The sequence below is a fragment of the Mustela erminea genome, chromosome 8 (assembly GCF_009829155.1).
Source record: "Mustela erminea isolate mMusErm1 chromosome 8, mMusErm1.Pri, whole genome shotgun sequence".
NCBI lineage: Eukaryota > Metazoa > Chordata > Mammalia > Carnivora > Mustelidae > Mustela > Mustela erminea.
In genome coordinates this window covers 48,536,396-48,554,003 of record NC_045621.1, presented here as the reverse complement: position 1 = coordinate 48,554,003, position 17,608 = coordinate 48,536,396, and the positions used below count along the sequence as shown (strand labels likewise).

General features: G+C 39.7%; 2 long non-coding RNA genes across 2 annotated transcripts in view; both read left to right on the top strand.

Annotated features, from left to right (window-relative positions):
* LOC116597588 overlaps positions 1–17,608 on the top strand; it is a 247,647-nt gene that overhangs the window by 130,609 nt on the left and 99,430 nt on the right. The window lies entirely within an intron of this gene.
* On the top strand, positions 5,320–9,874 carry LOC116597589. The gene is made up of 3 exons (XR_004288679.1): positions 5,320–5,587; positions 9,115–9,269; positions 9,743–9,874. It is a non-coding gene; the product is annotated as an uncharacterized LOC116597589 (long non-coding RNA).

Below are 17,608 nucleotides of genomic sequence, written 5' to 3'. Positions count from 1 at the left end.
TCATCAGGAGACCAAGGGACATATATCAAACACAAGGGGTGAGGTCCTATGAAAAGGAATTGGAATCATTGGATTGGAGGTCCAAGAGGGTTGAAGGATTACTGTAGTCAGGGCACAAAGATAAGGCAGAAGGAAATTAGGTGAATGCATTAGGAAATTGGGGTGCTTACGCATGCAGAAAAATGAAACTGGACCATTTCCTTACACCACACATGAAAATAGACTAAAAATGGATGAAGGACCTCAATGTGAGAAAGGAATCCATCAAAATTCTTGAGGAGAACACAGGCAGCAAGCTCTTTGACCTCAACCACAGCAAGTTTTTCCTAAGAACATCACCAAAGGCAAGGGAAGTAAGGGCAAAAATGAACTACTGGGACTTCATCAAGATCAAAAGCTTTTGCACAGCAAAGGAAACAGTTAACAAAACCAAAAGACAATGGACAGAATGGAAGAAGATATTTGCAAACGACATATCAGATAAAGGGCTAGTATCCAAAATCTATAAAAAGCTTAGCAAACTCAACATCCCAAGAACAAATAATCCAATCAAGAAATGGGCAGAGGACATGAACAGACATTTCTGCAAAGAAGACATCCAGAAGGCCAACAGACTCATGAAAAAGTGTTCCACATCACTCGGCATCAGGGAAATACAAATCAAAACCACAGTGAGATACCACCTCACACCAGTCAGAATGGCTAAAATTAACAAGTCAGGAAATGACAGATGCTGGCAAGGATGCAGAGAAAGGGGAACCCTCCTACACTGTTGATGGGAATGCAAGCTGGTGCAACCACTCTGGAAAACAACATGGAGGTTCCTCAAAATGTTGAAAATAGAGCTACCCTATGACCCAGCAATTGCACTACTGGCTATTTACCCTAAAGATACAAACATAGTGGTCCGAAGGGGCACGTGCACCCGAATGTTTATAGCAGTAATGTCCACAATAGCCAAACTATGGAAAGAAACTAGATGTCCATCAACAGATGAACAGATAAAGAAGAAGTGGTATATATACACAATGGAATACTATGCAGCCATCAAAAGAAATGAAATCCTGCCATTTGTGATGACATGGATGGAACAATAGGGTATTATGCTTAGTCACATAAGTCAATCGGAGAAAGACAACTATCATGATCTCCATATGAGGAAGTAGAGATGCAACGTGGGGGGTTTGGGGAGTAGGAAAAGAATAAATGAAACAAGATAGGATCGGGAGGGAGATAAACCACAAGAGACTCTTAATCTCACAAAACAAACTGAGGGTGGCTGGGGGTTGGGGGCGTCGGGAGAGGGTGGTGGGGTTATGGACATTGGGGAGGGTATGTGCTATAGTGAGTGCTGTGAAGTGTGGAAACCTGGTGATTCACAGACCTGTACCCCTGGGGCTAATAATACATTATATGTTTATAAAAAAATAAAAAAATAATTAAAAAAAAGAAATTGGGGTGCTTAAAACTGAGTCAATAGAGGGGTTGCAGTTAATTCTTGGTTATGACAGAGCATAGATACGAGCATGGGAGTGAGCAGCTGAAGTTGTGTAGGGACAAAGTATACCTTCCCAGACATTGCAGACAAGAGGTAAATGGTCTGAAAGCCTAGTATGTTGGAATGCAGGTACTGAAAGTACTGAAAAGTATGTAGTATTTGAAGTCTGATAGGCAGCCAGCAGCTGAAGTCATCAGAAATAAGAGGGATAATCTGTGAGGTGATGAGTGGTTGAGTTTGATGACATTGGGTGCATTGCTGGGGTTTTAAAGGAAGGTTGGAAGAAAAATGGTCTGGAAGCAGAATAAGGAGCAAAAATAACATTCTGTCCACTTCTAGGGCCCATGGTTCAAGCAAGTGGGAGAGAAAATAGCTGTCACTTTAGGGGGTCAAAGAGGGAGTCCTCAATGGAAACCTGATCTCAGAGCAAGAAGGTGAAGAGGACTTTTGAAAGAATTTGAGGATGAGGGTTTTATTGATCACTAAAGTGAAAATTCTCCAGAAAGCACTGGAAGGGATTCAAGTGCTGGAAACTTGAGGAGGAGGGTATACAGAGCCTGGTGTGGATTTGATTCTGGGAGCTGAGGGGTGAGTTGGGAGTGCAAGGTTTCCTCAGGTGACTAACATTACAGAACGGGGAACATAAAAGGTTATCCAATTATCTCAAAGCAGATGGTGGAGTTTGGTAGCCTGGGGAAGAAAAGCAGGTGGGAGGAGGCAGTGTTTTTACCCAAAGCCCCCTGACTTCTCTTACAAGAACACTTCTGATGGCATTTGGGGTTCACCTAGAGAATCTAGGGTAAGCTTCTCCTCTAAGGACCATTAACTTCATCACTTTTTTTTTTTTTTTTTTTTTTGCTGTAAAATACAGTGTTCACTGTATTGCCATGTAAGGTACCATTCATAGGTTTAGGGACCAGGAAGTCAACAATTTTCAGGGGGTCATTTTTCAGCTTACTACCGTTCTGGCCCCTAAAGATTTGCATTTATCCCACATGCAAAATATAGGCACTCTATTCCAGTATCAAAGTCACAACCCATTTCACGATCCACTCAAGTCCCAAATCCTCATCTAAATCTCGGTCTCGCCATTTAAATCACCTAGACCAGATTTAGGTGAGAATCTGGATATTATCCATCCTGGGCCAAAATTTCTCTTCCTGTAGGTATGAAACTAGAAAATAGTTTGTTTCCAAACTGCAGTAGTGGGACAGGTATAACAATTGTGCACATGTTCATGCTCAAAGGGAGAAAACGGAAGGAATAAAGTTCTAGTAAGTTTGAAGTCTTCAAGGGCAAATTTTACTCGGTTTCAAGGCCTCGGAATAATCCTTGGTGACACAACTTGGTAGCCTTCTGCACCTATGGCTCCATCCTTCTGGTGGTTCTTCCTTTTTCTTGAACGGTGGCACACGTTTGCACCTGGCTAGTTTTATCAGCCTGTTTCCTGCTTGTAGAATTTTGGCAGTCCTTCTTTGATGATGTTATATCTCTGTTTCTTTCAGGCCAACCTGACAATTTCTCCTGATACAATCTTCTCAAAAGCTTTGTTGGGTCTTTAGCGTATGTTACAGTTTTATTCATGCTATTAAACAAGAGGGCCTTCTGCGCATCCTTCCTGGATAATCCCATCTCGATACCTGGCTTCCTTGAGATGACTGATTGGATCCACGAGTCACACATGTAATCTTTTCATCTAAAGGTTGTCCAGCTACATCTTCAGTCTTCTCTCCAGAGCATGTTTTTCTAATAACAAATCCTCCCATTTTGGCATCATTTGTAATCAGGAGAGACTGAGAATTTCTCAAATCAAGTGCTGGTTCCTTTCTGCTTAATAGTGTTTCCACTTATTTTATCTATTTCCTCTCTCATTTTACTATAAGTAGCAAAAAGAAATCAGACCACATCTTCAAGATTTTGTTTGGATATCCAAGTGTATCACTTATAAATTCTGCTTTCCATGCAACTGTAGGATGCTGTTCAGCCAAGTTTTCTGGAACTGTATAATAATGATCATTTGTACCCCTCTTTTCTTTCTTTTTTTTTTTTTTTAAAGATTTTATTTATTTATTTGGTAGACAGAGATCACAAGTAGGCAGAGAGGAAGGCAGAGAGAGAGGAGGAAGCAGGCTCGTCACTGAGCAGAGAGCCCGATGTGGGGCTCTATCCCAGGACCCTGGGATCATGACCTGAGCCGAAGGCAGAGGCTTTAACTCACTGAGCCATCCAGGCGCTCCCCTCCCCCGCCTTTTCAATAGAGCACTCCCCATTTCCTTCTGAATCCTTGCCAGCAGTGCCGTTAATGTCCATATTTCTACCAAATTCTGTTCACGACAATATGGCAACTTTCTCTCTTGTGCCTCTTACTTCCTTCTGAGCCCTCACCAGCAGTATCTTTAATGTCCATATTTCTACCAACAGCCTGTTCAAGTCAACTTAGAATATTTCCATCGTGCACTCACCATTTTCCAGCCTTCACCCATTATCCAATTCCAAAGCACTTTCAAATTTCTAATTATTGTTACAGTAGGCACTGCACCTCCTGTTATCATAATCTATGCTAGCTTCCTGGAGTTGCTACAAGCCACAAACTGGGTGGCTTTAAATTATAGGAATCTATTCTCTCAGTGTTCTGGAGGCTAGCAATCTAAACTCAAGGAACAGCGAGAGCACCTTCCCTATAGAGGCTCCAGGGGAGAATCCATCACATTTCTTTCAGCTTCTGATGGCTGTTGACATTCTTTGACATCTCTGCCTCTGTGTTCATACCCTCTGCTCCTCTTTTGTGTGTTTGTGTCTGATTTTTGTGTTTCTCTCTTATGAGGACATAGGGATGGCATTAGGGCCCTCCTAGATATAATAAGATAAGCTCCACCTTTGAATATTCTTAACTTAATCCCATCTCTTTCATAAAGTAAAAGGTTTTTTTGTCATATAAGGTAATATTCATAGATTAGGAATTAGGAAATGGACGGGTCTTGGGACAGCATATTTCCAGCCTACTGTTCGCCATGCAACATTTTATCACCCTTCAGGGGAAAAGGCTTTCTTGTAAGCCTCTGCCACCAGAGGTAGATTCAGTCCACCTGATCATTAGCTCTTGTTTAGGAAAAAAGGCTTTGATTTTGAAACTGAAAGATATTCTACACAGATTTCAATAGAATAGGAGAGAAAGGAAAGCATGGTTTTTATTTCATAATGAGGTCTGTGCTTATTTATACAGGGAACATATAAGGATTTGAACGTCAAGGGTTAGTGTAAGGAAGAGGCAGAATTAGGCGCACTGTTGCTATGGTGATACAATTAGTATTTCCTTTGACTTCCCTAAGAGACCCTGCAGCCAACTTTTCTACATACAGATATTTAGCACAGTTTGAATCCTCTTCAGTTTCCTTTGTTCAAACAAAACTTATTCCCCTTCTCAGCAGAGAAGCATGTATTGAAGTTATTCTGCTTAGCAAAGGTCTTTCTGCTGCTCTGGTCCTCTCAACACATAGGCACATACCCATGCACCTGGATGTCTGATAACAATCCACTTGCCTTTAGCTTTCCATCCTCGTAATCCAGCAATTTCAAATTATGGATGCACATTATAATCCCCCACTGAGTTCTTTAAGAATCTAAGTGTCCAGCCTAGCCATGAAGCAGCCACATCAGAACCACTGGTGGTGAGGTCCAGGCATGGGGGTGTGAACAGGTTGCTCAGGGGACTGTGATGTCCATCATCATATGGGAATGTTTTGTCCTGCATACCTTGGGTCAGTTTTAAGTCATTACTTAATACTCTTCTTCTCCTTTTGCTCTTGAACCTAGTTTTCAACCCCATCATTGGAGTTCTCAAATCAGCTGTCTTCTCCTGAATTACTTTGAAGCCAGCTTCTTGCTTATACCTAATACCAGCTAACAGGTTGTCCTGGTGGCCAAAGACGATCAGCTCCTGGGGCATGGCTGTATTGCCTGGTCTATATCCTGCAGGATGCTCCATGCTCGAATCCCTCCTATTGTGTAATAGTACACCTCCCTCTGATCATCTGCGGAACTTTGGGAACTGGGTATTATTCTGACTCATGGTGATACCTGAAACTGTTGGTAAGTCCTGTCTTGTATTCAGGAAGCACTGGATGGAAAGTAGACGATGTTATAGCTCCAGCCATTATAGCTCCAACAAGAGCCACCAAACCTAGAACTCTGAGCCCATTGTGGTCGGTCATCTATATTCTCCTCTCTGCAAAGGAGATAGGTACTGGGATATATGTCCTATGAAGCACATATCACACTATTGTAATTGTCTATTTACTTAGTGCTGTGTTTTCAGTGTTTATCTCTCAGGAGTTAGAAATATTTCCCCTACACCCTTCATGGTCTTCCCCTCAACTCTTTTTGGTTGGAAGTAGGACATATGCCCAGTTCTAAATAGATCAGTAGTGAGAGTAATGGGACTATCTTTGGCTTTGATAAATCAGATTTTATCAAATTATTAGTGTAAGTACTTAGCCCTTATTACTCTGGTTTCCACTAGGTTGTATATCCTAAGGAAAACCCATCTTGTTTACTATTATATTGCCTACATCTTGCATAGTGCTTAGCATATAATAAGCAAAAAAAAAAAGCAAAAAAAAATCTTTTTTGATAAATAAATGAAAGAATGATTAGCTGCGGTTGTAGTAAGACTCTTCCTGATCCTACCTCCCTACGTGCTACTTAACTTCCCTCCCCAGTGACTACCTTAAGTGAATTCAGGGAATAAATCATGGTCTATGGCTGCTACATGTAACATAGTTCTCGGAACCAGGACTTTTCATCTAATTAGTCCCATCGTACCCAAACATAGATTATCTGTGTCCCATGGAACCTTCCATATTCCATCATATTAGGCTCTGTTCTCTCCAGTGGCTAAGCTACCATAGTCTAGAACATGAGTAATGTCATTCAAGGAGTGCGGAATTTCTCCCTGCGAGGTTGCCTCTGGATCCTGTAGATCTGTATTTATGTAGTAGGGCTGCCCTAAGAAAATACCACAGACTGAGTGGCTTAAAGAACACATTTATTTCTGGATGGTAGAAGTCTGAGGTCAAGGTGTCCACAGCGTTCATTTCTTCCGAGGCCTCTTCCCTGGGCTTGCATTTCGTTTTCTTTCCCTTGTGTCTTCACCTGGTCTTGCATCTGCTCACGTCTGTGTCCTAACCTCTGTTCTGAGGGCAGTGCTTGTATTGCAGTAGGATCTGCCCTATGTGCCTCATTTTAACTTAAATACCTCTTTTTTAAAAAAAATATTTTATTGATTTATTTGACACAGAGAGAGATCACAAGTAAGCAGAGAGGCAGGCAGAGGGAGAGGGGGAGGCAGGCTTCCAGCTGAGCAGAGAGCCCAACTCAGGGCTCAATCCCAGGACGCTGAGATCATGACCTGAGCTGAAGGCAGAGGCTTAACCCACTGAGCCACCCAGGCGCCCTGATTTTAACTTAAGTACCTCTTTAATCACCCCATCTCCAAACACAGTCAAATTCACAGTTAGAGGCTGAGACTTTAGTTTGGGGTGGGGTGGGCACAATTCAGACCTTAACGTCTCTAAATGCCACACTAGCAGCCTCACTCATTAATTGGCACACAACAGTTGCTGGGTCTACCCTTTTCCCTGCCCTAGAATAAGGATCTAGTTTACCAGATGAAATAGAACACAAAATAAGTTTTTAGCTCAGTCAGCGGAAGCTCTGCTGATGGGGCACTTACTTTTAAGATAATTCGGAAGAGGTCAGAATCAGTGGGCGCTCCCAATGCTTTTTGCTAATTATTGGTGGCAATAATTGCTAGACTCTAGTCTTTGAAGATTCTCTAAAGATTCCAGGGAAATCATTAAACTTTAGTTTATTTGAATTCCATAAATAATTAAATACTGTTTTGCAAATCCTCAAGAACTTTTTAAAAAAATTTCTGTTGGTGCCCTGAATCTGGAGAACTCTCCCACAGGACTTCACCTGTGTTGACTCCACTTAATTTAAAATTCTAAATATTCCCATCATTGCCAGTCATTAGGGCACAAGTGGAGAACAAATTTCAAGTTTCTTTGACCCATCCCTACCACTATTCCTCCTTCTGTGGAGCAGTTGGCCATTCATCTACCAGGGGCAAAATCTGATTTATCAAAGCCAAAGATAGTCCCATTACTCTCACTACTGATCTATTTAGAGCTGGGCATATGTCCTACTTCCAGCCAAAGAGAATTGAGGGGAAGACCATGAAGGGTGTAGGGGAAATATTTCTAACTCCTGAGAGATAAACATTGAAGACACAGAACTTTTTCTGCCTCTGGACATTGTCACCTCTGAAATATAGTAGGTATATTACTACCAGCCTCAAGCTAAGGCTGACAAATTATGGAAGAAAGAACTAGATAATAGGGAAGCAGCATGGGAGTCCTAACATGACATGTCTGAGACTCCCCTATGTCCTGCCTTCTTAGAATATTAAATTATACACTGGGTTTAGCTGATTTCCTTCATACATTCTGGGTTTTATTTGTTTGTTTTGTGTGGTTTTTGTTTGTTTGTGTTTGTAGCTGGTGACATTTTAAGTGGTTCATTAATTCAATTAAAAGAAGGAACTACTGTGGGAAGAGAAAGTCTCCTGGGTTGAGGAAATACTGTGAAGACAAGATAAGCTCCCTCTCAGAAAGACTGACATTAAACACATCAATTTTATTCCTTAAATTTCACTGATTCTTCTTGAGAAATACCACAAGATAAAAATACAGAATAAAATAAGAATATAAAAAAGGGAAGCTTACCTTTGGTTGAACTGAGATTTGGTGTCAATGAAAGCTTCCTCCAGAAAGTGATTAACCTTAGATAAAAATACAGAGTGTTTTCAGGATTCCTTTTCAGTAGTGATTCTTCTCCTTTCCAGAAACTGTGGTATTTTTCTCTTTAACAAAGTGGATTCACAGAGAGTTCCTAGTGTCCTTCTATTGTCAAATTCTGCACAAAAATAAGAAGAAGCCAGAGGCATATTTTGAGGGAGTATTCAGGAGCCAGTAATTGGTATTACGAAGATCTGGGTTGATGTTCTGGCTCTCCCACTTAACTTGCTAGCACCATAGACCAATTTTAACACGGCTACAAGCCTTAATTCTTTATTCCGTAAAGGGGGATGAAAATCCTTAGCTTAGAGTGTTGTTGTACAAAGTAAATGAGAAACCACTTAACGTAACAGCCAATATGTAGAAAATGCTCTCTAAATGGTTAAAATTGTTTTTTCTACTTTCTGAGTGCCTGTTATTCTAGGTGCATGATACAGTATATATGTCTCTGAATATGGAACATTTTGGTACAGAAATCCTAATTTGAGGTACAAAAAGTTGAATGAAAATTGCAGTATCCTCTAACTGCCTCTACTGATCTTACCATATTATCTTTTTGCACGTACCTGGTACCGCTATCATTCAAAGATGATTAACAGTCAGGGGGGAAAAAACATATATACAAACTTGAGGGGAAAAAAAATGAAGAGAAATAAAACAGAAAAGTAGATTGAGATTATATAAGTAATTATCATAGGAAAGAGAGGAAATATTTTGACCAACAGTTTTCTGTAGTTTCAGAACATCCCCATACTCCAGTGGGGGCCAACCTGGAGAAGTCCGCCACACTCAGACTCTCTCATGGGCCACAACTAAAAACTGGACAAAAAGCAGGAAGCAACCACCTCAATAACGAGGAATTCACTAGCAGAGAGACGGAGAAGAGGCCAAATTGGAAGAATAACATTTAGGAGGTGAGCATCTAGCAGTGAGTAAGGGGGGGTAGGATTAATCAAATGTGAAAAAATTAAATGAAAACCGGTTGAAAAAGTGATTAGGAGACTGGAAAGCAGGTGATGCTTATCTAACAGAATGAAGCCTATATAATCTACAGATATTTGTAAGATATGTAAACTATTTTGAATATATTTTAAGATAAAAGTAGAAGAAAACTTTCCTGAAATGAAGGAAGTTCAGAAGTGAGGGTTAAAGAATATTATAGGAACAGGAAAATTCACACAAAATGATAAAAACCAAGATACCATTGTGGCAAAAATTTCTGAACTGCAAATATTAGGAGAGACTCAGGGCATCAGGGCAGAAATAAAAGGTGTCATTTAAAGGGGAGGAAAGCTCTGATTTGACTTCATACTTGCTAAAAGATAGAATTATTTATAATACTGTGAGGAAAAAATATCTGATAGAAATATGTTATATTCTGGCTAAGCTGTCCTTCAGAGAAACATATCTTAATCTAAGTCCTGAGGAAATGTGGGATCTCTGTGCCCTTATGAAAACACTACTCGATAAATAAAAGACAATGGAGGATATAGCAAACGTAGTTACTCAGAAATGAATATAAGAGGAAAGTGCTACATCTACTTATATATTACACAAGGACAATATAACTGTTGGAAATAAGTTTGAAGACTAATAATGTCCTAAATCTGGACAATGCAAAATGGTAAGATGTTTGAAAAAAAATCTGGAAGATGCATGTGAGAAAGACTAAGTATGCCCAATTTCTTATTTTAACATCAAAGTCAATAAATGGTAATATCCAAAGTTGTAAAATGCAGTTTGAAAAAAAAAAAATAAGTGGCAATGCCTTAAGTATTCTTTATCATTTTACCTTTTCTTGTACTTTAGATAGTATTTTAGGAAATAATACAGGTGTTAGGAAAAATTTATTTAAAGTTCCGTAATTCTTTTACTCTTTTATTTGATTGACTATAGATTGAAAAAGACAAAAGGAATAAAATTATATTTTAATTTAAATCAGCAAGAGTATGATCCCATTTGGTAAAGCTTTTTTCACTGGTGTGAGTTACCTATTTATGCATCCATCCTTTCACTCCCCCAAGTACTTACCTACCTACCTATTCTCCTATTCTTATTATTAATAAATACACTTGAGTTGATGACGTCATAATTACATAAGTAAAGAAGAGTCTTTACTTTAGGAGAGTTAAGGAGACCTCCAAATTTTGAGACTTTGGCATTGTTTTATTCCAACAGCACAAAGTACTTAATAAATCAACCAATATTTAAAAGCTATTTAATAGAATCTCTTAAACCTTATTGGGGGGGGTGTCTATAAATATAAGAATAGAAAAAGAAGCGTTCATATCCTTACTTTGTGTTCTAAAAAATGTTTTATGGCCCAAAGTTTGCAAACCACAGAAGAGTGATTTTATATGTATAAATTTTAAATACAAGTGATTTGTGATTTTGGAATTGTGGAAGACTGACTTATATGGAAACGTTTGCTTCAGGAATGTTACATTAAACCAGTTTTGTTCCTAATTGCTTTAGCTTACTATGAGTTCAGTCACTGACTTGAACGGGGTTTTCTCTGGCCCTCCCTTGCTAACTGTGCCTACGCTGGTGGGGATGGTGCTTTGTTGTTCTCTGGAAGGATAATCAGGCTCAGTGAGGTACCTGTGGAATGTACCTTACCTCTTCTGTAATTTAAGACCCCCAATGAGGACTAATCTTCTATCTTTTCAATTTGAGTGATGGAAATTGAATTTGCTTTTTATGAAGTTATTTATTTTGTTAAAAGGTAAGACATGTACTAAAAACGTGTTCAGAGAACACAGAAACAAATGCATTGATAAACAAGTATTCTTTTACACTTCGGACTCTGAGTTTCTTTTTTTTTTTTTTTTAAGATTTTATTTATTTATTTGACAGACAGAGATCACAAGTAGGCAGAGAGGCAGGCAGAGAGAGAGGGAGAAGCAGGCTCCCTGCTGAGCAGAGAGCCAGATGTGGGGCTCAATCCCAGGACCCTGAGACCATGATCTGAGCTGAAGGCAGAAGCTTTAACCCACTGAGCCACCCAGGTGCCCTGGACTCTGAGTTTCTTAATGGCAACCATGGTTAGTAAATTCCTTTTGCTTTTTTTCCTGAAAAAGTTCTTGCTTTTTAAATGTTTATATTTAAACATATAAGACTCACATGTTCCAAAAATACAAATCAGAGCATATATTTGCACTGCTCTGAATTTTGATTTTTTTTTCATTAAAAAAATACCTGAGGCTATCTCCCCTCAGTCAGCTTGTACAGAGACATATGACATCATTCTTCTAATTGCTGCATCTTACTATATTCAGTGTTTGTACCATAAGGAATTGAAACGAATTCCTGGTCAGAGGACATATTTTTTCCTCAGGTTTTTGGTTATTTTCAAATTTTGAAGCAGTGAATGTGCTTGGGTGTGTCCTTGCACACACATGTATGTGTGGGAAGCTATCCAAATCAGGGGTCACTTATTTACCTAATTCTTGTGGATGTGGCAGTGTGTAGACAGCAAGACTGTCCTCAGTTAAGATAGTCTCCTAAAGATGAAGTGTTTTCTAAGTTCTAAAATTGGAGCATTTAAGACGCTGATGTATATATTTGTGATGTTATTAATAGTGTTTGAGGTGGCCTGTTTTCTCTGTGGCTTTCATAATGTGCAATCTACAATGTTGTGTGAATGGTGGCTCCTAAGGGTGTGCAACCTGGAAAACATGGCGGCTCTGATTTCTAAATACTCTGTCATCAGACTGAGTTAGGAGACTATTAAGTAAAAAGTAGTATCCTTTTTTCATTTTAATTTGCATTCAACTAATTGTAAGGGTGCCTCAGCATGTTTTTATGTTAGTGATCCCCTTCTTGATGTGTGTGTGTGTGTGTGTGTGTGTGTATAGTTTTATTCATGCTGTTTGCCTGTTTATTTTCCTATGGCTTATAGGTCAAAACTCTTTATATGTTAAAGACTTAAAAGTTAAAAATAATCATTATTTTAAATGCGCTGCATTTAAAGTTGCATATCACTCTATTGATTATGTAAAATTTAATACAGTTTGGGTTGAGTGTCTTTAATCTAAAGACCTTTTCCATTCAATGGTAATAAAAAATCATCCATAGTTTCTTTTTCATCCTTTTTAATTTTTGAAGTAATTTAAGGAAAGGAGTCGATATCCAACTTTTTCTTTTTACTCCAAAAGGCTTGTTATTTTGATACCATTTATTGAATAACATATATTTTCTTACTAACTAGAAGTGCACTTTTCTTGTATGCTAGATTCCCATGTGTGTTGAGTTGGAAACATCTTTATAACTGAGCTAGACGAGCAAGCTAGGTACAAAATACATACAAAATAGGGGGGAGGAAGAATAAAGGATTCTTTGGGGCTATGTTCCTTTGAATTATGTTTAAAACAAACACAAAGAGATTCATAAGGTGTTTGGGATTTCTGTGTTCAGACTCATTTTAAGTCAGATTCTCACAGGAATTTAGCCGCCATTGTTTGTTTGGTCAAACTGGATTGCCTCCAGATATTTTAACTTCTGTGTCACTATAGTTTATCTCGTATGGAAGGGACTTCAGTCTTGGCTCTAATAGGTTAGGAAAGTAAGATGATTCTAACTCCAAATGAGTGGTCAAATAATTCATCCATAACCTTTTATATTTTGATTTTAGGTAAAGAGGTGTATAGAAAATGCCTTTTATGAGTAGGCAGATCTAGTAGCTTTGTTTTTAATAGGTTGGCTCTATTTAATGATATTTATTGATAAAATGGCTGAATTCTTTTCGATGTCTTCAATTGTTCCATGTAAATAACCTGTTCAGGAGGTAGCTTTTCGTGGAGAATCTATGTAAACAGTTTTCTTTTTATAAAATTCTATTAATTTTCAGAATTTGAAGACTTGGTTTCCACAAATTTATTTGTATAAAATTAGCAATGACACTTGCCTTAGGAAAAAACATTAGGAACTTTAGCCAAGAATCCTCTTGGAAAAAATATTCCCTGAAGAAACCAAAAAGGTTATTGACTATTTACTCCAATTTAATTTGGACTAAGTCAGAACACTGGATGACTGTAATCTTCTGAAGCCTTTTCATTTTTAGTTAACGTTTAGCTGAATCTTTCTTCTGTGTTTCCCCCTGTCTATTATGAGGTACAATCTAATATCAAGCCAATTCATTTCTAAATTTTAATTAGATTACCACCTGACCTTATCACATTTACATGAGTCATTTTGGAATGGATGTGTACATACTGAGCCAATTTGTATGAGAGATAATAGTATGCAACAATCAAGATGTAGAGTATTGCTAGGTTATAATTCTCACTTCTACTCAAATTTTCCAGGCATCTAAATTTTATGACTGGATTTTAGATTCATCCAGGATGGATCCCAATACTTGGAAATTATTTGAACCTAAGCATATGATAGAATGAAGTGGAATGAATTATGGACAGAATTCTCATCTAATGTCCAGAAAGTTGGTCCCTTGGCAAAACATTAGAAGATTATGAATAAACTCGGAATGAAATATGTTTAGGTCATTATTTTCAAGGCACTAACAAAAGAAAACATTTTAACAGGAGAATGGCTTTAGAAGCTCAGACACAAAATTCTAAAAATAGTATAAAATATTAAATGTGAAACTGGTATACATATTCTGGAACATGATGGAATTTATAGATTTGTAACTTAAATTGGGTCTTCTTTCCTGGATATATTTATATTGTCCCCCTGCATCAGCCTTGGCATTGGCACATCAGTCCAGGAGGGCCTAAATGAAGATCTTCAAGAACAATATGAAATAATGCAGCCTGGACTTGTAATGCTAGACCTAGTAGCAGTAGCCAATGGAGCAACTGGACCTGGTCCAAGAGTGTACCTTTAAAGTAGTTTCCAATCAAGTTTTAGTTTAGATTTTCAAGTTTAGATTTCCTTTTTTTTTTTTTTTTTTAAGATTTTATTTATTTGTTTGACAGAGAGATCACAAGTAGGCAGAGAGGCAGGTGGAAGCAGGCTCCTGCTGAGCAGAGAGCCTGATGCGGGGCTTGATCCTAGGACTCTGAGATCATGACCTGAGCTGAAGGCAGAGGACTTAACCCACTGAGGTTTAGCACCTCAGTCTGAACAGACTCCTCATAGGCCAAATGTGTGAAACTCCAAACTTCCAAACAATAGCGGTGTCTGAAAATTGTGTTGTCTGAAATTCAGTATGCTCAAATTCTTGATGAGACCTGCCACTGTGGTAGGTTCATGGGGAAGGTTCCCAGAGGAGACGATGCGATGTACACTCTCACTGTAGTTACCAGACCTGATCCTTGGTGAGCTGGGCTTGGACACACGAATTCCTTTTGAGCACCTGGCTGAAGGTGTAGCTGCCATGGAACTGGTACCATTTAAAAAATTTGCCACCTTGGAACTTTCTCCTAGGCCCATATTCTCAAGCTTCTTACCACTCCCATAATGAGGAAAAGCTCAGAAAATCTCACCTGGAAGAACTACAAAAGAAACAGCCATTTGTGCCCAATATTGATAGTGTTTAAAGAAACTTGTCCATCTCTAGGCCTCTGTGGAGGGTTTTTATTTTGTTTGTTTGTTTTTTGTTTTTTTTTTTTTCCCTAAGTGAATGCCAACTCTGAAGTTGGTTGGGATGATAAGTCACACTAGGGCATCTGCAAGAGGCCACGCCTCACTCTATTTGCGAGTCAGTTGCTACCTGCAATCCTCCCTGGTTCCTCAGGTCCTTGGTGGGTGAGGACGTGGTGACCATGCTGGGACTCTTCTGGCTGAGGTCTGAGTGACCACTGTTGAGCATTCTCCCTGAGGTACCATGGGTTTGAAGAGCCAGAGGGAAAGCCACAGCAGAGTTTGTGAACCAAGTTTTAGATTTCTTTTCTTTTCTTTTAAGATTTTGTTTATTTATTTGACAGAGATCAAAAATAGGCAGAGAGGCAGGCAGAGAGAGAGGAGGAAGTAAGCTCCCTGCTGAGCAGAGAGCCGGATGCAGGACTCGATCCCAGGACCCTGAGATCATGACCTGAGCTGAAGGCAGAGGCTTTAACCCACTGAGCCACCCAGGTGCCCCCAAGTTTTAGATTTCTTTCTTTCTTTCTTTCTTTTTTTTAAGTTTTAGGTTTCTAAGACACAACACAAGTTATTAGTCCCAGAGGGCCAGTAGCCAGATCCAGTTCTAGCTGAAGGTCCAAGACTTTGAGGCCAGACTTGAGGCCAGATCAAAGTAGCAGCTTATTGACACCCAGAGTTTTGTTGTTGTTCCCAGGTTAAAAACTTTCTTTTTGGAAGAAAACAAAACCAAGAACCACTTAAAAAAAATAAAAAAAGTCAGGGGAAGAACACTGTAGAAGGTCAAGCTGCTGACCTCTGGCAGATCACAAAGAGCCAGCAGTGAAGCTGGCCCAGGAGATCCCCATTTGGTGCTGCCACTTGTCTTCCTCACCCAGATCTCATTGGCCCCGACAGAGCTGGTCCCACAGCTCAGCTTCTGGCTGTCCTTTGAGTGCAGATAGATGGCTCTCGTGGTACCATCTTTCATCCTAATACAGTTTCCTATCTTCTCTCCAAGCTTCAAGTTTCTGGGCTAGAGACTCTGCCAGTGTGGCAGGCAAGAGTTCAAGAGAGGATGGGGATGCTGGTCCTTTGGGTGACTTAAGCTTCTCTAACATTCTCAGATACCCCATGATCTGTTTGTCTGTTGACAAATAGGTCCGCTGGGCAGGAGCTGGTTTTCTCCTTTCATCACAAGCAATTGTTGCATGTAGCTTTGGGTATCTGTGGCTGATATTTATTTGTTACTTTCAGCGTTAGGGGAAGCTGGGCTCATTTGAGGTCTCCATGACAATGCCAAGCAGGGCTGCTATTGCCTGATTGTATAAAGGTCAGGATGAATAGGGTAGGTTTAAAAAAATAATAATATTAATAACCACACTGTAATATGTTATTACTTGACAAACATTATTCCAAGCAGTTATTAAATAAACACAATTTATTTAGTCTTCACAACAATGCTCTGAGGCTGGTACTATTAACATCTCTCATTTACAGATTCATATCGAGGCTTAAAAAGCATGTGGCAGAGTCCAGATTCCATCAAAATGCCTAGAGTCTGCACTTCTAACCACTGCGCTATACTGCCTCCTGTTCATCACTGAGGTAATGAACAGTGGTGATCTCAGAGAGAATGGGACGTACTGGTGGGTTTTGGTGGTCTGTTGGAAGTAACTTTATCAGATGCCTCTGGACAGACTGGATGTTATCCCTAAAAACTTTCATTGCAAAGAAATGGCTGTGGAGTGCTTAGCAAGGGGCTGTTTGTCATTTATAAAATGATCTTTCTGGAGAGTTAGGTTACTAGGGAGAGCACAAGAAACCGACCCAAGTAGACCCCTGGAAGCATTGCCTCGTGTATCCAAATCAAGTCCTTAAAAAAGTTGGAATTGCTTCTGTTTACTGAACTGCTCTTTTGTTCCCTTGGGGAGAGACCTATGTCACGTTCATCCATTCAGCCATGTGCATTGAGTCTCACTCTGCGCCTGCAGTATTCAAGATGCTGGGGATGAAAAATGGAAGGATGTTGTCCCTGCCCTCATGTAACTTCAACACAAGTGAAGGAGAGATAGCGTCAAACAATAGGATGCTTCCTTTAAAAAAGTAAGTGCAGGGGTGCCTGGGTAGCTCAGTGAGTTGAGCGGCAGACTCTGGATTTCGGCTCAGGTCATGATCTCAGGGTTGTGGGGTCAAGCATTCAGCACAGAGTCTATGAATTCCTCCCTCCTGGTGCCCCTCCTGTCCCTGATCTTTTTCTCTCTCTTCTTCATATTAATAAAGAAATATTTTAAAAAGATAGATAAAAATGTAAGCATAGGACACCTGGGTGGCTCAGTGGGTTAAGCCTCTGCCTTCAGCTCAGGTCATGATCTCAGGGTCCTGGGATCGAGTCCCGCATTGGGTTCTCTGCTCGGCAGAAAGCCTGCTTCCTCCTCTCTCTCTCTCTGCCTGCCTCTCTGTCTACTTGTGATCTCTCTCTGTCAAATAAATAAATAAAATCTTAAAAAAATTTTTTTTAAAATGTAAGCATAAACCAGAAAAGTGGCACAGCAGGCTTTTTGGGGGGAGTCAAGGAAGCCTTCTCAGCAGAGGCAGCATTTTAATGGAGGTTTCCCGATGGAATGACTGTCAGGCACACAGGCAGGGGAGGCTGTTCCAGGGCGAGCATGTGTAAAGGCAGGATGCCAGCCCAGAGCCTGGTGCGTTCAGAGAACTCTAAGTAGTTCAA